The sequence below is a fragment of the Ostrinia nubilalis genome, chromosome 18, assembly GCF_963855985.1.
Source record: "Ostrinia nubilalis chromosome 18, ilOstNubi1.1, whole genome shotgun sequence".
Lineage (NCBI taxonomy): Eukaryota > Metazoa > Arthropoda > Insecta > Lepidoptera > Crambidae > Ostrinia > Ostrinia nubilalis.
In genome coordinates, this window is record NC_087105.1 from 7054227 (window position 1) to 7076166 (window position 21940).

Here is a 21940-nt window from a genome sequence, read left to right on the forward strand (position 1 = left end):
TTGCTGCCTATGAGTAAAGAGGCCAACTGTTTTTATACTTATCACACGGCGAGTTATTACCAACACTATTCGAGTATGATAATCACACTTTATTGTTTTCAGCCGAACTCTGGCTTGTAAATAAAGCTGATACTGTATGGCTATGTCTTGAAAATAAAACCAACCCTTCTTGTTGCCGGAACATTTGTAATATTGTTATTTTCTTGATTACGTTTCATACGTTACGTTTCTTAACTCTGTAAACATTAATGGTCGCTGGCGTGGCTTTACCATTACTTTATTTGCAATAAATATTTCACTTGCAAACAGTGACGTTGATTGCGATAAAGGTCGGAAATGGGTTTAGTGTTACGCCAGCTTAACTGGCTTCAGCGTGCGAAGGCCAACATATTTGTGATATATTTGCGGCACGCGTGAACCCCGGAGGGCGCCTGATACCCGCCCCTCATTTGTTCACGCCACTCGTCTACCCTCGACAACCTTTCATTTCAACATGCTCGGATTAAACTGATCTGCAGCTGAATCGCTTCATTTGCCTTTGACATCTGAAAATTATATAGCACTCGCAATCAGCGAGTATGCTTGATTTTTCATAAGATTCCCAAGATTTCTGTTTGCGTGTAAGATATTTTTACAAGGTTCTTTCCCCTAATATATTTTCAGGTTCAAAAAAGGCTTTTCTTTTCTACCAAGAATTCTTCTAAAGATAGCAAAGCGTAACGAAGATAAACGATTTTGCCGAACAATAAACCATGTCTTCTTCACGCCTCCCCCTACTTTTTATCAATGAAGGGACAAATAATGTGAATGAGTGCTTCAATTGATATACTTTCTGTTTGGTAGGTCGGCCAGCAGTACATTACCCGTATCGTATATTTAGAATTGTAATTGGAAATAACTTTCCTGCCACAACAATTGATGGTGTTGATGTTTCTATTTCTATAATATTGGTTTCAGCTGTTGAATTTGGTAAATTTGGAACAGAATTGCGAGTATTATACTATTAAGGGCATTTTGTGGCAAAACATCTCAGGAAACATATAATTTCAGCGTCCGGTCGTATCCTAAAAACGGCTGTAATCTTAGCACATGCAGAGATCGCCGACGTAGCTGTCCTCGGAAAATCAATAGTCGCGCGCACCGCCGCCAGCTCCGGCCGGGCTCGCTTACACACGCCGCGCTCACATCGTTACAACTTTCAACAATACAATTAAAACTTCAACAAAACCTTTTTTAATCCACTCCCAAGGTATCCCGAGGCTTGCAACGCAAAATGATCGGATTTAACCTAAGTACGAATCGATAGGCGTATTTCAGAATTTGAACGAACTTGAATTTAAACTTTTGATTTTACACGTTGGAGTATTTCTAAATATTGAAGTTAGGAGTAATGGAAGTGAATGAAGAGATCAAAGAAGTTAATAAAATTAAACGGCCTCAAAATAAGATTACTTGATTACATAATATTCGACATTTTACGCAATAAATTGTTGATTGTCATTGCCATAAAGATTATTTAATCAAAAGTAATTTTATTTAATTACGATATAACTTTTTCAGTTACGAATGTGGCGCAAAGCAATTTCACATGTCACGCATGAATATAATCGTTTTGTAAATGGAAAAATAACTTAATTACAAAAACAGTAAACTTATGAATTATTGATGAGATTAAAAATACATACCTATCGTAAATAAATAAATGGTCAGTCAACAAACGCATTGTAATCTTTGATTGAAGGTCTTTGGCATCCAAGAAAATTATGTTACTAAGCTTGATTGTGGGATCGCGTTTTTTAACTTAATCTGAATAAGAAATACCTATAAAATATCGGTTACAGACATGGCTACCTCAGGAAGGCTATAAATCCACAGTGTTTTTAGAACATGCTGCAACGAGCCAAACACTATATTTTTGAATTACAACAATAAAAAGAATAAGGAAGAATCGATAAGGCTCAATCTGTCGAGTAAAAAAGTGATCTCTCCGAGCCAGCTATCTGCTAAATGGGGTCATAGATTAATTCTTAATTAATAGAGTCGGGGTCTAATATCTTTTTGCGCTATTTCTGTCTTCTAGTCTCGTTAAGTCCAATTTATCGTTTTAATTACGCGCAACACCAACGTGTAGGTCTGCAGTTTCCATTTTCCTTGTCAAAGTATGAATGTTTTTCCCATATTTAGTTATAAATTACCTCCATTTTCCATTTTCAGCTCTTACCGGGAAAATATGGTTAGGCATGTGCATATTCGTCATAGGTTTTTTTAAGAGATAAGGTTGGGGTTAGTGAATCACAACGAGTTAATTTGATTAATCGTTGAGTAACACCATTTTGTTATCATCATCTGTTAGCTCTACATCCACTTTTGGAGTTATATTTAACTTTTCAGTCAGTTAAATTAACAATTTTGAAACTGTTACCAAAATTAATTAGTTTACTCGTACCCACATGACTTAGTATTCATAGAATATGCAATCAACAACATTTGCTTTTCTAATTTTACCCATTAAAATTAAAATATTGTAGGCTTTACATCGATCAATAAAGATTACGGATTAGATTTTGCAATTTAGACTTAGAAAGCTTTTGTATCTCATCCGAATTTATTGAATTCTACCGTTTTGCGGTTTCAGAATATTTATTATGTTCAGAATAATCTCCACTTTTATCTCCCGCAAATCGCATCATAACGCACAACGCATTTTCGCAAATCACCTACGCATTTAACTCCAAATTGCCCGTGACCCCAACCCCCTGTAGGGGAATTGAAACTCTAAGATCCGTCTTCGTTCCGGAGTGTCCCGGTGCCAGCGGTGGTCGAGCTGGCTGAAGGGGATCCGAGATTGGCTCAGAGGTCAGTGGGACCAGCTATTCTCCTCTGCAGGCAAAATTATTTGGGAAGGTAATTTGGACCCGATTAAGATCCCGCCTGGTGTGGCTATTTACACGCCACACCAGCAGCCTTTTGTTCAATTAACTCTAATTTATTGGTTGATGGAATATCTATCAATAGAATCTTTATTTCTTAATCCAATTCAACCTCTACTCAATTTACCAGACAATATCAATCATTATAATGCCATTTGCGGTATTCGAGACTCCGATTGTGACGTCACGGATTACACGAATGACGCAAGTGGACCAAGTTAACTGTAAAGAGTAAATACAGAGTTTGTTGTTCGTTAACACAAGCGGAGGAAATTTTTGTCCTTTCTTCTTGTGCAATTAAAAAAGTTCGTCGCCACAAAGTAAAGTTTCTGAGTTATTTATTATGTCACTTGTAATTTGTAATAACTCAATGTCTTTACTTTTTGAAGTCTCTTGCCGAGTTAAAATGTTTGTAGGGTATATTTTATTAAAACATAGTTGGTTACTATTTATAAACACGGTTAACTAACACGAAGGCTCGTTCGCGTTACTGCTCAAGAACTAGTTTACATGAAATGAAAATTCTTTTGTTCTTATTAGAAGCTATTTTATTACGATGTATAAGCTTTAATTACTTATTTAAAAGTTACATCCTAGATGTATTCAGTACTTTTTGCGTGAATGAACAAACAAAAAACAAAAATCCATCGTCGCGAAAATTCGCGTTCATATTAGATATCAGATAAAACGTTATAACCCGGTTCACATGGACACGTTATCAGTCAGGGTCGTGGGAAGGTAACCGTTCAGTAAGTGCAGTTACCTTCAGCCAGGCCACTGCTTGCAGGAAGGATGTAATCGCCGTATCTGATGTACCTAGGTAACGTTTAAAAGGTGCACGTGAACTGGGCATTATAAACTTTCCAAATCTAGATTATACTCATACCTAACTAGAAGAATTTTATCGGGCTCACAGATTTTCCCAAGAGAAAAGCTGTTTATTGTTGTTCAAACAGAATTGAGTGACGTCATGAACCTTAACTTTTGCCCACTCAAAAAAGGTCAGAACCAAAGACAAATGAATCCTCAACTTTCTTGGGAAAAGTTTGGCGTTTCGATAACATACAATATGTTGTGAAGGAATTTCTGCCAAGTTTGTAGAATTTAGTGACGTCACGCAACTTAACTTTTAGCTAGTGTCTGTTTACTCAGAAAAGGTCAGAAGCAAGGACAAATGAATCCTCAAGCATGTACTTTCTTGGAAAAAGTTTAGGGTTTGATGACATACAAATTATGAAGGGATTTGTGCCAACCCAAGTTTATTAAAGCATTATGCGTAAAATACGAGGCAAACATATTTCATTGTCAGTATGTGCACGAACATGCTATTAGGGATAACAATGGTTGCGATACATATTTACTTAAGGTTCGGACAAACCAACGCGTGCAGCGATGGCGATGGCGATGGCGACCACTGCGCGTGCAAAAGTTGTTTCACACTGCCGCGACCACGATGGCGATCACTGCGCGTGCAGGTTGTCACTGTCACGCATATTGTCAATCACGCCTATTCGGCAAAATGGAAACTGAATTAAATGATTTGTTTGGAGCCTTTGATGCAATTGAGACAGTGGAAACACGTTTTCACTCAAGTTTATTCAGGCGGCCATATATTATAGAATGAGACAGGATTACATGCGGTATAGGTAGTAGGTATTGGTTACTCATAACCAAGCTATATTTCTGGCTTCGTTTGTAGTCCCTAGAGCCCTAACAATACCTTTTAATTAGATTTAAAGAAAGGTTTGATAGGAAGGAGGACTGCACTAAGGCTTTCTTGGCCTCAGTGGGGGAAATGAAACACAACGCGGACGGTTGATATCTGGTTTATTACTGTTATGCTATTGCTATATACAAGATTTACATAATGTACACAATTCAATGTGTCCAGTCCAATGTGCCGTCGGTGTAGAGTGCCTACGGTGTACGTTCGTTCAGGGTTCATGGGCCAGTCGGCTAGCATGTTGTAGGTCGCGGTCGATGCTGACGTGCTCGTACAGTATCCTTGTGGGCAAGCTCAGAATACGGAACAAACCAGAAACCGTCAACGGGCGTAAATGTGTATTCATATAAATTACTCCAAATCGCACTAATTTGACTTTAGAGCAATTAGTCAATGGCCGGCGCGCGCATTGTTTACATATCCGTCAGATTGACACTTTATAATTAAATTATGCCGTCTTGTGCCGTTCCAACATGTAAGAATGCTACTGGAATTACGAAGAAAGTGCATGGGATCATGTTTTATCCGTAAGTAGCACATTTCCAATTCATTTTAATTAAATAATAATTTTCAAAAAAAATCACGGTTGTATTTTGTAAGTGTTGCCACAGGTCAACGGAATATTTTACCCTACTTTTTTATATTGAATTACATTTGTCTATAAAAAATTCACGCGTTAATTTTGTTAGCGTTACCACAGAATAATGGAATATTTTCCCCATCCTTTTTGTTATAATTAGTTTTTAGTGTAATTTCATCCATGACATGACAACCTGATTAATTAAATTATAAGTGCCACTTGTGGTCTAAACTGAATAAATATTTTTGATTTTGATTTGATTTTAATATATTGAATTAATTTATAATATTACTCCCTAATAATGAGGAGATAATAAATTACTATCGTGAATTTCATACTTTCCCATTTATTCAAAAGTAAGGCATTGGTATCAACAGATCAGCAGCAGCAATATTTGTATATTTAATAATAATTTTAAGTAATTAATTATTGCTTACATACTTACTCTGATTTTCTTTCAGGATACACAGCCAGAGTTGCCTCGCAATCAAATTCAAGTATTGGTGATGTTTTTGATTTGGATTCTGTTTTTGACTCCAAGAAAAGTTAAACTAAAAGCACTACTGCGCCGTAAACAAATGTTTTGTTGTCGATATGTTTACATAATAAAGAACCTTAAGTTTCTTTTTTGTTTTACTTGGCATTCTAAAATTTATATTCGACTTTTGTAATTGACTTTTAAATAACATATAGTATATTACACTATTTAATAGAAATAAATAATCATCTACACTTAGTTACTTCGGAGTAAAAATTAAATTCATAGGTAGGTAGGTAGTACCATAGATAGTACCTACTAGGTACTATCTATGCCTATGGCCAGTCATGTCGTCTCGTTCTATCGCAAAGAATCACCATTTGATAAGAGCGAGAGCAAAAACGGAAATGGATAGTTAACACTGTGGCCGTGTGTACTTATTTCACTTACTTATTTTTTACTTGTTTAACATCTCTTTAAAAAATTACATAATTTTACCCCAAAAATGGGGGTGTCACACGGCGCTAGTAACACTAAAGGGGGTAGAGGGGCGCGGGAGGGGAAGTATTTTGGACACAAGTTGCCGCGTAGAAATGTTATCGAACACTCCTTCTGGTTTGTTCTGTATTCTGAGTGGGCAAGTGAGATTATATCCAATTCATCTTTTTCCTTGAGGGAAAAAATTTGCCCCCATTACCTTTTACCATTGTCGTTCTTATCGTTAAATCGCACAAAACTACACAGAACTCAACACAACATCTATCAAAATCAATTTTCATTTTCATTTTTGGTGTAACAGTCATCTTGACATTTAATTTTTTTAAGGCAAAGGAAATTACATTATGCACCCAAATCACAGAGTACATAATAGTCCAAATATCTTTTTTGTCTTCAATAATAACCCAAAAATACAAAAAGACATCAGCCCCCCTAGACAAAACGCACTTTTTGATCGAATCGAAAATCGAATCCGTCAAAACTCCATACAAAAAAGGGGCTTTTCGACCACTTATCGACTGGTTTGCGATTATAATTTGCACTTTGTCTAGACCCACAGTTTTGATCAACTAGGTGTTTCTAGTGGCACTAAATTAATGACTGAGACGTTTGATGACTTTAATTAGGTTTTTATTTATGGCATAGGTAGGTACTTAGCATTGCTCTAGGGCCTTTGAGAAAGCTGCAGACATGTACATTCTCAATTATTTTGTTCTGCAGATAATATCCCAATTTTATTTATGAAGTTGAAGAAGCAGGTTCTCGAGAAAACTAGAATAATTTGTTTATTTCCAAAAAATAAATTCTGATATTGATACTTTTTATTCTAAAACCTTTTTATTATTCAAGTAGGTCAGACTAGTGGTATGTTATGAATAATTCATTTTTAATTGTGTAAAAACTTTTTAACAGATCCTACTTACTATTTATTACATCGATTTTAAAAAACAGAAACGTCACAGTGACAAATGTCGCGATGATCGCTGATCGCTGCGTGCAGACGCTGCATAGATCGCCGCGACCAATGACAGGACGCGTTGATGTGAACACATCGCTACAAATTCATACACGCTGTCTGGTCGCCATCGCCATCGTCATCGTGCACGCCGGCTGCACGCGTTGGTCTGGTCTAACCTTAACGCAGTAACTCTACTGCATTAATTCTTGAGTCTCATGATTAGTGAGATACCTACTTTATGACCCTGTAGACATGGACCTATAAAAAAAGTCGGACGGATTCTCATCAACAAAATACTGTGACATTAGGATATACCAGCTCGCCTGTACGTACAGGCCGGCACGCACACATTCATACCCTGATACACCACTTCGAGTGCAAACTTCACACAGTTGACACATTTACGCGGCGAAAAAAAAACACAAATACGACATGTCTTGCGTGGTGAAATTGTGTAAAAACCGTTTTGATCGAACGAACAAAAATCAAGGAATCACATTTCACAGGTAAACTAATAATCTAATCACTTATTTCCCCGATTTTAAAAACATTAAAATATTAAAATCAAACGTCAATCACCCGACAAAATAATACGTCAAAGGCCAGTGTTCTCAGTTATTTACGTGGGAAAATTACCCGAAAAGTGGGAAATCTATAATTTTAAGACTTTTTAGGTGTTTATTACGCATACTATTGAAATAAAATAATTTATCATAATAACTGTGTTTATATATATTTTCGTAGGCAGATTTGATCCTTCCCAAGGGCGTGGAACTGCGAAATTCAAATTTTCTTATATTTTTGCAAGTCCGTGTCAGGTTGTATGTTAAAATCTATCAGAGATAGATAGATATAGAATATTGATGATACATAAGATTATGATTACGTAGGTACACAAGATTGATAAATTTGTAACTGCGTGAATCATACCTGACACTGACTTGCAAACAAAATAAGAAAATTTGAAAATTTCGCGTCTACCTCAACGTATTCATCTTTCATCCTTTTCAAATGGCACGATATAATTCCGTCTACATTTCCAAGTAACATCTGCTCATCTATGTTTTTCTTAAGATAAATGGGTAAAATGTTTTGGCTAACATGGCATCCCTAAATTCACTCACACAATAGACAAACGCCAAAATTTTGCGTCACAGTTTTGTTGTAGCGCGAGTTCCGTCCGCCTTTTTTTATAGGTCCATGCCTGTAGACTAAGACAATTATTGCATTGCTGGATTAGGACTAGGTACCTACTTGATGCCCTAAGAAATCCACACCTGTGATATGTGGGTTAATCCGGCACTAAATATTTTCGTCGTAAGAATATGAAATGGAATGTCTTTATTCAACTTTGAGCAAGATTAGCACTCTTGAACGTCAAAAAAGGAAGAATAATGAAAAGAGTAAGGGACTCTTTTTAAGTCTTTTCTCTTTTTAAGTCTTATCTTTCGAGCCCTACTAGCGCTACGAGGCCCTAATTATATGGCAATAATATGAAGTAATGATTAGGAAACTTAAATGCAAAAGTGGGGTATTGTGAGGTGGTAGAGGAATTATGGTGGAAGAGATGTTGGCCCAAAACCGTGGAAACCATATTACCTATTTAACAGACAGACACTGTTAACCAAAATATAACACAGCTTCAACAACAAAGGCAAACGCTGTACCTACTAGACGACTTAATAAAATAATTAATTCAGTATTCATAAATAACGACGATCGATAACTATAAACAGTAGACGCATAATAACGGTTCAATAAACTACGAGCTCATTCCATAGTCAAACAAGTCTATTGATAGATGCCATTTTCTTCCCAGACGCGTTAATGCGTCAAACGCCCTTGGCCTATGGCAAAGGACTGCCCTATAAATGAAAGTCGACTTCGAACAGTTGTCCAAGAGAATCCTAATGAACTAATAAGATAAAGCAGTGACGACAGCGTTCCGGTTATTAACGAAGATAAGTCATCCATGCTGCGTTTGGTAGAGGACGGGTGACCAGACTAATAAAAGTAAGGCATGAACGTGGTTTTTGGTAAGTTTACAAGATGTAGCGCTTAAGACTGAACAAAGATTTAATGAAATACCTACTGATTGATACTATGGCATGCACCGATGAAGCCTATGCTCGGTAAGCAACGGGATTTCTTACCAGGAACCTACCTAGGCAGTTAATTTACAGACTAAAAACGTAGCTAAGTCTTCAGGTTAAGACACTATAATTTCCATTGTGTTCAATTTTGCATTGTGAAGAGAATCTTGATTATGTGAACGTATTGTAATGAGTTGAAAATCTGTTGAATAATAGCAGCAGGATGGGATACCAGCACAATGGCAAGTCATCGACCAGCCATCGAATAGTCGAATTCAGAAATTCCAACACTTGATATTGTCTTAAAATAGATGAAGTAGCTACATATTCTCATATCTATGAGGTTTAAATTGCTCACCATTGAGTCACCACGAGATGACTAAATAAGATTACACAAAAACATCCCATCACTTAATTACCTCAATGATCGTAAAAACCTCAGCGAACTTCATTAAGTATTTATAAGTTCAGCGAGACTTTATCCTTTGTGGCAAATTGGCTTGGAGCTGACTCATACAATATTATCTGAGAGCAGCTACCTCGCAATTGCCGTCCTATGAATATGTAAAATTGTTTTATTGGTATTTCAATAACATATTTCTGAGGGATAAAATCCAGAATGAGGTATTTCAGCAGAAGACCAAATGATACGCATTTGTATGGCCACATGTGTCGGAGCACCAATAAGAGAGATGGTTTCTCGAGTTAAGAACGTGCCTCGAAAAATAGTTTAAGTCGTTTCCAGCTCTCAGCTGATAGAGAAACAGCGAATAAGATAAGTGAAGGTACTCGAAAGGTTCCGAACTTGGTTCCGAGTTAACTCCAAGTTTAGTCGGTTGAAGTTAAACCATAAAACCGGCCTCGGAGTAATGCAGGAGCCCTAGGTGGATGTTGGTATCACATACGAAATCAGGGTGGATTTCGTTTCCTCAGACGCGAACTTCAAACGGCTACCTACAGGATTTCACATAAGTGGCATCAAAGAAGAGGTGCCTATTCGAACTGCCCCATGTCATAGGACGTCACATAATAATATGTTTATTTTTTGACCTTGTTGTTTGCCCCACAGGAGGGGGAGAGTCGCGTCATAGCCTATGACTCATCATAGAGACATAGTGGTATTCTTGGATGGCTCAAACTTGGAGTGCAAGTCTGGTTTTGTTCCCCAGTCGACTAAGCACATGATGTCGTGCCCTGCGTGCTCAAACAACTGCAGGCAGGAAGATTTAATGAAGGCTACTGACAACGCCACTCTTGTGGCGGAGTTTTGGGCTGACGCTGTGTAGGTTTGTTGTCAACACGACAAGAAGAAGATAGAGACATGTACGAAGATTAAAGAATCTGTAGGGTCAAGTAGATTAGCGCGGTGGAGCACAATATGACAAAGGCAGCAGCAATTTCGTACCCACTTCTTCGGCCAGGTATAACCGATAGGCAGTAGTTAGGTAGAGAGATGATGTTTGGTTACGATGAAATGACAAACCGCGGCCTAGGACCTGGCGGCCATAAGTGGTATCGGTAGGACCTCACGAACATAAGTACCGGTATTTATCTTTGAAGACCGTTTTGAGGATGATGTGGTTTTGACGGGTAAGTATGTCGTTTTAATATACAAAAGATTAAACCTCAAGAACGAACGCCCTGGGAGCTGGTGGGTGCTTTCTTACAGATTTTAAATCACAAAAAACCGACTCCAAAAAACCTACACTAAAACGTAGAAAAATAATTACTAATTACCTACTTATTTATTAGGACGAATTATTAATATTTATGTAGGTATACCATGATTGATACTTCTGGAGTCGGTGCCAAGATTATGAAACATGTAAAGTTTGCCTGCACCGACTCCAAAAGTATCAATCATGGTATACGTACATAAATATTAATAATTCGTCCTAATAAATAAGTAGGTAATTAGTAATTATTTTTCTACGTTTTAGTGTAGGTTTTTTGGAGTCGGTTTTATTTTTTTTTATAAAATTTTACTTATTTCTTGCTTTTTAGTTAACTAATTATTACCTTGATGTTACCACTGAAGGTAGGCAGTACACTGAGACCAAAAAAAATTGGTTGATAATCGGCGGAGATATTGCGTATAAAAAAGTTCATCCCCAATTTTCCACCCTTGGGGGTGAAATATTTTCTTCAAATTCGCATGAAACCACCCTTTTGATAATACCTATTCAACAAAAAAATAATCGTTCAAATTGGTTTATAATCGGCGGAGATATTGCGTATAAAAAAGTTCATCCCCAATTTTCCACCCTTGGGGGTTGTTTTTTTTATTATTAAATTTAAATGGGACCACCCTTGAGGTATTACCTATACGCCGAAAAAAGATTTGTTCAAATCGGTTCATAATTGGCGGAGTTATCGCGTAACAAACATAGAAAAAAAAAAAAAAAAAAAAAAAAAAAAAAAAACATACGGGTCGAATTGAGAACCTCCTCCTTTTTTGAAGTCGGTTGAAAAGGGGGTACCTGTCAAGTAGAAGTAGAATCCTTATGTAGATAAGAGATTTAATATTTTTTTAAATTAATCTAGTACTATGATAATATCACAACAACCTATCAAATTGTAACAGTTACCTAATTTTGCATTAATCTAACTTTATTGAAATAAACATGGTAATTTTACTAAATAAATACTAAATTAATTTTTGCCAATCATTATGAGTATAAACGATAAAAAACCTAATGACTAATTTGGTAAAATGCTATTTTTCCTGTAAACCAATTGCAAAATTAACTTTAGTTGATTGACTTGGTTACAAAATAAACTGGATCTATCCGAAAATTCAACGTTTCCAGCTTCTATTTCATTTAGTAAAACCACATAAAACTGAAAACATTGAATTTTAGGGTAGATCCAGTTAATTCTGTAACGTCCGTCCGTTTGAAAGAGCTCGTGAAGCACTTTCAAGATCAGTAACCAGTTTTTCGATATCTTGTATAGTTTAGAAATAATTGAGTGAGATCACTTATCGTTTCCACCCTGTATAGTTACAAATATGATTTGTAGTTGTAGGTCATAATCAGCTAGCAGCGCTAATCAGTAATAGAAATTCGTATATCCAGGGAATTCAATCATCTAAATCTCTAACCATGTTGGCGGTTCTTTGGCTTTTTTGAGGTTTGATTTAAAGCTGAAAGCCCATTACGTGTATTGAAGTAATTTAATAGTGTTAAGATGTTTTAACTAAATGAGTAGGTATTTCTGAATGGTTAGTGAAGGAGATATGCATATTATGCATATTATAACGGTAAGATCTCTCTTAGCGGCAATAAGAATTACTACATAAAAGCTTAGCTGTTTAATTTTAATACAAACTTTGTGGTTTATACAGAAATAAACGCTGCTTAGATAACAATGCTAATCCTACATTCAATAAAATATATTTTTAGGTTGGTTATGTGCTGCTGAAGGAAATTGTGCTACAAAACCATAACACTTCTCATACATTCTCGAATGTAGGATTTATCAGATAAATTAAACAGCGTTATCAACAAATTATAAATAATGTAATGATACAAAATCGCTAAGAACAAATTATGAAGAAAGTAATGACATGACATCATCAGCCTCCCACAAATGATGACTAGTGTGTAACGGATGTATATTAATTCATAATTACAATTTAGCTACCCCAAGTAGCAAAGTTTAATTCAATTAATGATTATTTCATTAACTTGTATCATCATTACGCACAATCTTTTACCAAAATGCGGCGAAACTTCTTTGAATAAAACTCTAAAAATGTAATCGAATTAGCCGACTTACCTGAAAGTTTTGTTTTGTAGCACCTAATAGAAACAAAAGACGGCCGAAGACACTTAGCACACCCACTAGGCACCAAAATACAGCACAAATGTGAAAGAAAAGAACTGAAAGGCTTGCACTGGCCACTGACAGCTCAGTTGCTTGCTGGTCGATCAACTCTTGTCTGTTGAAGGGAGGTTAGCAATGAAATGCGCAATGTTTTGACTATGCGCATTGACCTTCATTTTAAAAAGCATGCGCATTAAACATCAATTTTGAAATTATTTCAGCAAGTTTAGTTATGTTGATTGCTAATTTAATTGTTAAAAGACTTAATTTTTATTGAAACCACGATTTTATTGAAAAAAATTGCAATATTATTTATTTTATTTAGCGCCATCTGTTGTCGAGTAGTTTCATAAAATATTTAGCGCCATCTAGTGAGTTTTTTAAAGACACAATACAAGAAAGTTAGACTACTCCACGATAGATGGCACTAGTATATTCTTATTGCTACGATCATGGAAATAGTGTAGAAAGAAACAACTACTACGAGGATCGTAGCACCACGTAAACGTAATTAATATGGGAGAGGTACGTCTACAAAGTATCTATAAAATACGAACATTGCCAAAACTTAATTAAATTAATTATTAGACGTAACTTAGTTTATTTTCACGACAAAAATGTGGTGATGAAATTTTTTTTTAACATCTACAATCACAGATTATTTACGATACGATAAATCTTAAACCCACAGTAGTAGCTATGATATTTATCTATGAAATTTAGTGAGTTAGAAGAAAAGCGTAGATTACCTACCCTATTTTCTTTTAGTTAAAACTTGTAGCCTAAATAAGCTTATTTCACCACAATATGGCCTTCTCTACCTTCAATGTATGTATTTTACTATGTAAGTAGACAGACCGGAACGAAAAGACGTTCAAGTAAAACGTTGATATTAATCCGGAGGTCCGAGTTCGATTTCCGTCAGACGCATACGCCATACGCCGAGTACGTCAAAATACGTTCTTGAGTGGCGACCACGAGCCGGAAGACGTAGCGTGGGCAGGCCTCCCACTAGGTGGACCGACGACACAGACCACGTTGTGTGGTCTGTGACCGACGATCTGGTGAAGGTCGCGGGAGGTGCCTGGATGCGAGCGGCGCAAGACCGGCCTTTGTGGAAATCTTTGGGGGAGTCTTTGTCCAGCAGTGGACGTCTTTCGGCTGAAACGAACGAACGAGAACGAACGAACTTAAGACTTGAATCAAGGTGATCTAAAAATAAGTATGATTCCACGGATTAAGTGATACATTTATGAAGTTAGGTAAAGTATTTTTGACTGAGCTATGTGTGTTACACCATAATATCTACCATACCTACTTATTATAGGTATCTATTGTTGCAATCTACACGATAGAAGAAGAAGCAACGTCAACAAAATTGTTGATTCAATCAGAACAAGGGCTTTACGTGATGATTATCAATCAATTATCTAATTATGTAAGTAATAATGTTATAAGGTACACCTACATCAATGTAACAACCTTATGTTTAAGTGAAGTAGGTAAGTATTCGATCCCGAATATTATGTATTTTATTTGTGATTAGTCCGGTCGTTAGATAATAAAATAAATTGCTGATATTTGGATTAAATTTTATTTGAGTCTATCAAACGATCAAATTATTTATTTATTTACGTCACGAGCACTATCGTTATTATAACGCTTATTCGTTAGGTTTTATTGGATTATACAAAAAATATTATACTTATGCCCGTTTTCACTATCATTCCCTAATTTTTAAGTGACCCCTATGGTAACACATAACAGGAATTTGTTTTCCGTAGGGATAACTTAAAAATTAGGGATTGATGGTGAAAACGGGCATTAGTGACTTAACGCATTAAAGAGGAACTAAATGTATTTTTACCCGACTGCGCGACGCAAATTAAAGGAAACATCGTTTCATGAAAGATCACTTCTGTGATCTGTCTGATATTTAAGATTAAATCCAAAAATAATATAAACAGAGAAAGAAAGATAGGAAATCTTTCTCTGTTTATAACTATAATGTTTTGACAGAAAACGTGAATATTCTTTCTACGCCATATACTTAAGTTTGAAGATTTCTTTGAACCAATAGGTAATGCTTGAATCACAGCCTCAACATTCGTAAAACACATAACCAAGACCAATTCACTTCAATATGGCTAAAACGCCTGATTACTTAATTATCTAAAAGTTAATCAATCTCAATCATCTAATGCTTTGAATCCACGGATTAAATGAAATCAGTAACATTGGATTTATTTGTATTGGATCATTTTCTAGTCAAATAACTAATACCTACTAGCGATATGAACGAAGCTACGTGTAAGGAATTTTTCTATGGACAATAGTTAGTAATAGTTTTCCCAATCTCTCCTAACACATCTCTTCTTATAACTTACGACATCTCATAGACTACTCATCTGTAAAACGTATTGTGAAAAGATATTTAAGTACTGACGTGATTAATCTCATTGTCAGCCTAACAATAAACATTTGCAATTCTGCACACTTTACAATCAATAAGTATACTTATTTTATAGCTGAAAATAAATTACATAATCAACTGAAAGACTTGGAAGCTCATATTTTTACCTCAATAAGTAAAATGCCATTTAACATACTTACTTACTTAATTACCGAAGCCTTTTTTTATGAAAGTCAGTAAATAAATGTGCACGTATAGTTTGATTAATATGGATACCTACGTGCGTTTGATACCTTAGTAACGGACTAGCTTAGCGAATATATCGTAAACAATATTTTATCTAACGAAAGTAACGTCCTTCAAACGTCGCGGGTACACGCTTTTACTGTGTGATGAACTGATAAAACACAATGGCTCCTTGCATTTATCAACTCAACGTTTGATAAAAGCTGTTATCAACGATCGTGATATCAGATATAAGTAATCTCGTTATATACTTGAGTTCATAACGGCCGCTACAATAAGTAATCGTTAAACGGCAACGACGCCAGCGATATCGTTATCATTTGAGCCGTGATGATAAATTGTGAAGCCCGTACTGATATGTTTACGGAATATTTGAATAGTAACAGAGTGAAGAATTGAAGAGACAGACACATGATTAATGCGACTTTTGTGGAACAATATCTGCATCATTTCATCCTTTGTCTGCAAGATTAAGAGATTATGTCTACTAAGTTCAGGAATATAAAAATAAGCATGTAACTAAGTAGGTATGTAACGTACAAGATGTGCTCTATCTTGTACATTACATAATAAATTTTTCTATAGCTCATTGGCTAGAGGCAAACTCATAGCTAGCGAAAAGTTGAAGGTTCGAGTCCAAACTGAAAAAAACAATATTTTTTACCAAAATACCGTTCTAAGTAACTGCTGAAAAAGTCCTGAGGTTTTGCAAATGTCTATGGAAATGCTAAATTCTATTACTAATACTATTGCAAAATATCTTTCAGACTTGCAGCCTGTATTAGATAGATATTCAGATTTTGCAATGAACACGTGTAATTTATTTTTATAGTATTTTGTACAATTCATAATAAATTAAATGATTTATCTGATATCTACATAGGCCTAATGTGTTACCAGTTATCTAAAGATCTAGCTCAATGTTCAACCAAAAAAATCTAGACTCATTCCTCAGTGTGACACATAGGCAATGACAGAAACAGTTCTTACCTTCTCACCGATTTGGTAACAAAGACACGTTTCTCATGATTTTCGTGCGTGTAGTATTTTTCACGCCTAGTTCACAACCTAGCTAGTCAATTTTATGATGTAAAATGAAAACGTTCTAATAGTCTATTAGACAGTTTGACACCATACCCCAATAATTCGAAACCACAACTGTTTTATAAAAAGACTCTTCATTCTGCTCTTAAAAACCTAATTTATTTTAAATTACCTGTAAATTTCGATTTTTGTTCGAATTGTAATTGAAACAAGTAGTTTAATTGGGTTGACAAAATAGTGACGTCACTTGCTTGTAGTGCCATACAAAATCTATGGGAGAGTTTCGTTTTGACAGTTTTAAAAAGTACGTTAATTGACTGTGGTGTCAACATGTCTATTGAAGACACTCGTATTTATCCCGTGGGATCTTGACCTAATGTATATCATGAATTAGGCAATCTCATTATAGTTACGTTTTATTTTGTACAAACATGAAAAAATAAATTGGAGAAGGTTGGTTGTAGTAGATTCAGGAGTGAAAAAGTTGATCGTTAATTTCCTGGGAAAAGATAATGACATCGAGTTTGGGACAACAACCTTAGGTCGCTGTCTTGAGTTTTTGTCAACCTGTCCCTTAAATTCCCGTAAGCTTGGTTTTGAGTACCTAAGTATATTTCATAAGTATTTATACGAAATTAATCTTTATAAATTTTTTAAATAGAGCCACTGTACGACATCATTGCAATCCAAAAAACGGTTAATTGGCGTTTCCCAGGAACTTTATTAGATCGTTGGTGCATAGAATGGAACCAGCTTTTGGGCTGCCTACAATACTAACTTTGTCTAGAGGGCTGGTGTCAATTGCCACCAAGTGACTCACAGTCAATAAAAAAGGCCTTGCAGTCAATAGTGCTAACCACAAGCCCAGTGAAATGGCTTATTACCTCATTTAACCTTTAGAAAGTAACCGTGGGTACTATCATGTTATTGCCTAGTTGAAATTCGAATGGTATCTTGGTAGAAACTATTCGTAAGTAGAAAATGTTCGCTCGATTAGTGTCGGGAATTCCCTACGTCGTAAACGTGACGTCTACGCGACGCATTATAACCAGAGTTTACCGTGCCCAGGTATGACCAGAAACATAAAATGTTACCCTTTAAACCAATCTCATCTCTAAACCAAACCCTCAAGGTTCAGTTTAATGGCAACAGCAAAATGCAGTAAGGCTTTAAGGAAAATCATTATCACACCTGTATTCACTGCACGTCAAGATAACGGTTATTTTGTGACCGAAAACATATTCTCATGTAATATCTAATTTGTTCATTAATGTGCTATCTTACGTGTCTAAAAGTTAATTAGCGATATTAACTTGTAAACAATATCTGTAAAAAAAAGAATGTAATCTGTTTTGTTTTCCAAATAAATAAAAAAAAAAAAAAAACACTACCGTAATAAGTTTAATAGGTGTATCGTTCGTTTCAGCTGAAAGACGGCCACTGCTGGACAAAGGCCTCCCTCAAGGATTTCTACAAAGACCGGTCCTGCGCTGCTCGCATCCAATCCAATGGTTTCAAGTAGATGCAGGGGGATAATTTTCTATTTTTTCTTTGTACAATATCAACATAGTTATGTACTTTCTTAAAACTCTAGCTAGGGTTCAATTCTGTGCCTAACTTTTGTAAATATGAGCACAGCATGGTATGAGTTAGTTTTTTCAAAAATATTTTCTGAAGATTTGTTTAATATTACCTATGTCATTATTGTGATAACATTGCTCTGGATAGCAAGTCAACATTGTTCTTATTTACCTACTATGGAAAATGCTAGTCGTATTTACGAGACAGGGGTGAAGTACCTCAGTCACAGAAGCCGGTTAAGAGTGTAAACAAACCTACTATTCCAGTCACGATAAAGATAAATGCACTTGTCCCACTTTCGTTATTTACTCGGCTGTTAATAAAATTGGCGGGAACATGTGTCGTGAGGCTGAAATGCACCGTATCCGTATGTAAATAAGGCTCGTGGTTCAAAGGGTGCGTGCATGCAGAATGCACAGATAAATAATTCGAGTAACTTACTGACAGATCAGTTATTTTTGTTTATAACAATAACATTACCTATTACCTAATTAAAAATAATTAATTAGGTACTCGTACTAAGTAGGTACTTATTGGATCAATAGAACTCGCAGAAAAATGTTGTTGAAATCAAATTTTCACTCTCCTGAAAAGGACACCGAATACATTACGCTGCATTAGTTTACTTTAAAATTTAAATGATAAAATAAAATTATTTTGGGGCTTAGGAGCTTTCGCGTTATAAACCGTTATGCATGACACGAGCATTCTTTCTTTCAGATAAAAAATACTAAATAAGTATAATAAATTAATCAATAACAAATCTATATAAATTACTTTTTCAATGCCGAACTTAATCTTATCGTTTTATTCAGAAAAAAGTAGCCTTGAATGAGATCATTGACTTTTGGAATTTTGGAACATAGGTACTCTGGATTTAATCAGTTTTCAACCGACTTCAAAAAAAGGAAGAGGTTCTCAATTCGACACGTATGTTTTTTTTTTTTTTCTATGTTTGTTACGCGATAACTCCGCCAATTATGAACCGATTTAAACAAATCTTTTTTCAGCGTATAGGTAATACCTCAAGGGTGGTCCCATTTAAATTTAATAATAAAAAAAACAACCCCCAAGGGTGGAAAATTGGGGATGAACTTTTTTATACGCAATATCTCCGCCGATTATGAACTAATTTGAACGATGTAAGAGGGCCCCACGTTGGGCGCCAGTTTGTAAGAGGGCGCCACGTTGGGTCGCCCTATTTATAAGAGGGGGGAACCTAACCTACAGAGAGAAATGACCAAGACCGATTGTATAGGGCTTTATCTCGTGTTTATTGCCAATCAACCTATGACTATATTACAAGATCAAAGCAGACAACCTCTCAATTACGGAGCTATTAGTCGGTATAAACAAATTATCACAGTAAAGTTAGGATCGGCATGTACATATGAACAAAGCAATACTAATTGCGTACACTAATAAATCTTATGGCAGAGCTTGAAGCAAAAATGAGGATCGGTATATGCATTTGAGCCGGATCCAATAGTAAGCGATACAATTGTATTTACTTGATAAACTTTATTACAAAAGCGTGAGTAATTCAATTAGAACACAAAACAAGGATCGGTTTATGCATATGATCTAAACTTAATTGAAAACTAAACAATTGCGTCTAATTAATAAAGTTCATAACAAAAGCATGTGCAAAGCATAAAACTAGGATCGGCGTATGCATTAGGGCCATATTTAGTACAATAGCATTCACTTAATAAATTTATAGCAAGAAGCGTGAATAATTATCTAAGTCACAAAACCAGGATTGGATTATGCATTTGAGCTAAGCATTAATGTAAACAATGAGCAAATTTTAATTAGCGCAATTAACTTAGCTACCACAAGACAACAGTTACTATTTCTATTAACTATCTAGTAGGCACGGGAAGCGTGCATGGGACGATACAACGCGATGTCCAGTCAGTTCCGTGTTACGGAAGCAGACCTTACCATCGCGGTGTGTGCGAGTTCAATCCGGCGGGCGCATCGTGTTCCGTGGTACGGAAGCGCGGAGCGTCGCGGACGAACTGACTTCTAGGCCGGCTCGCACGCCTTTTATAGCCAGCCGGTGAGCGCGTGTGACGCACGCGGCGGCGAGCGGGGTCTCGGGGCAGGGTAAACCGGCTGCGCGTACGCGTAGACCTCGCTGTAACGTAGTGGCAGGCTCGGTGCTTGTCGCTCGAAGTAAATAAAAGGGCGCGCCGTGTTACAACGATTATTTTTTTGTTGAATAGGTATTATCAAAAGGGTGGTTTCATGCGAATTTAAAGAAAAACTGGTCATGGTAGGTACAACTCCTTAATGCTTAGGAGTTGTAGGATAATTCTTTAAATATTATAAGTACAAATAGACCAACAGTTGTATTCTTTCATGTTTTTAAGGTGGGCTGACGGTTTAAGGTCTTTTTAGGTTTCCTATATGGTAACCTGTATTTTGTAGGGAATATTATTTTACACTAGACATTAAGAATATGGTCTCAATGTACTGCCTACCTTCAGTGGTAACATCAAGGTAATAATTAGTTAACTAAAAAGCAAGAAATAAGTAATTTTTTTTCGCAATGAAGAATGTTCACTAATTTTGTTTTTTAGCTTTCTGTATTCTCTGATAAAAATAAAAAATAAATGTGAAAGAATTATTTCGATACGTCAATTAGTTTCCAAGATAATGAATTTTAAAGATGCGGGCGGCGGCCGGCCCGCCATTTTATGCGCGTGACGTCATACTACAGTGACTGGCTTAAATTTGTATGGGTGGAATCTTGCAAGCTGAATTAAGACCCACTTCCGGACCACCGATTAAACTGAAATTTCGCATACACATGTAATTTGGATGACCATGCAATATTATGATGACATGGAGCTGATCTGATGATGGAGCTGGAAGGTGGCCATAGGAACTCCATAATAAAACGACTTAACTCCATCGAGTTTGGGCTCGTTCGTTTTGTATTGACGAGTACTTCAATTCTATATAGTAATCAGGGTCTGATGATGGAGCTGGAAGGTACTTCGCAATAAAACTACACAATCGCATCAAGTTTGGGTTTGGTTCAATATTAATTTCTGTGATGGGTCTGGGTGTTAATATGTATAATATGTATGTATTTACAAAAAAAAAATGTATTTAAGTATGTTTATATACTTTTTCTAGTGAGCGGACACTGTGAATGTACGTCACGACGGGTCACGTGACCGTCGGCGGGACTCGATATCTAAGCGAACTTTGAATGCCTATAAAATCATAACTACTGGGTATTTTTGAATGAAATAAAAACAAATGTATTTGTATATGTAAAAGCTTAACTATAACAAAGGTTTCAAGTGATTTTGCATACCTAGTAACATTCTCAATTGTGACATGGTGAAGCTTTTATATGATCCTTATTGGTAATCGTTTAAAAAAACTATAACTCTACAGAAGTTTCTGTTTTTTAATTTTCAAAATTCCCATAGAACTAAGTACTTAAAACAAGATGAATCTAACTTTCATTCCTTCTTTTTTATTCATTTGTTTTTAATGTTTAAAACTTATCAATTACAAAATAACTTGGTACCTACTCGCAAAAGTA

General features: G+C 35.9%; 1 protein-coding gene across 5 annotated transcripts in view; it reads right to left on the reverse strand.

The window, feature by feature from the left end:
- LOC135080635 (synaptosomal-associated protein 25-like) overlaps positions 1-13234 on the reverse strand; it is a 43593-nt gene extending 30359 nt beyond the window's left edge. For 3 of the 5 annotated variants that reach the window (XM_063975325.1, XM_063975327.1, XM_063975326.1), the window contains exon 1: positions 13041-13232. The gene's annotated coding sequence lies outside the window, so the exon portion shown is untranslated. Of the gene's footprint in view, positions 1-13040 lie in introns of all 5 variants that reach the window. The other 2 variants (XM_063975324.1, XM_063975328.1) reach the window with 2 other exon arrangements.
- Between the last annotated feature and the right edge of the window lie 8706 nt (positions 13235-21940).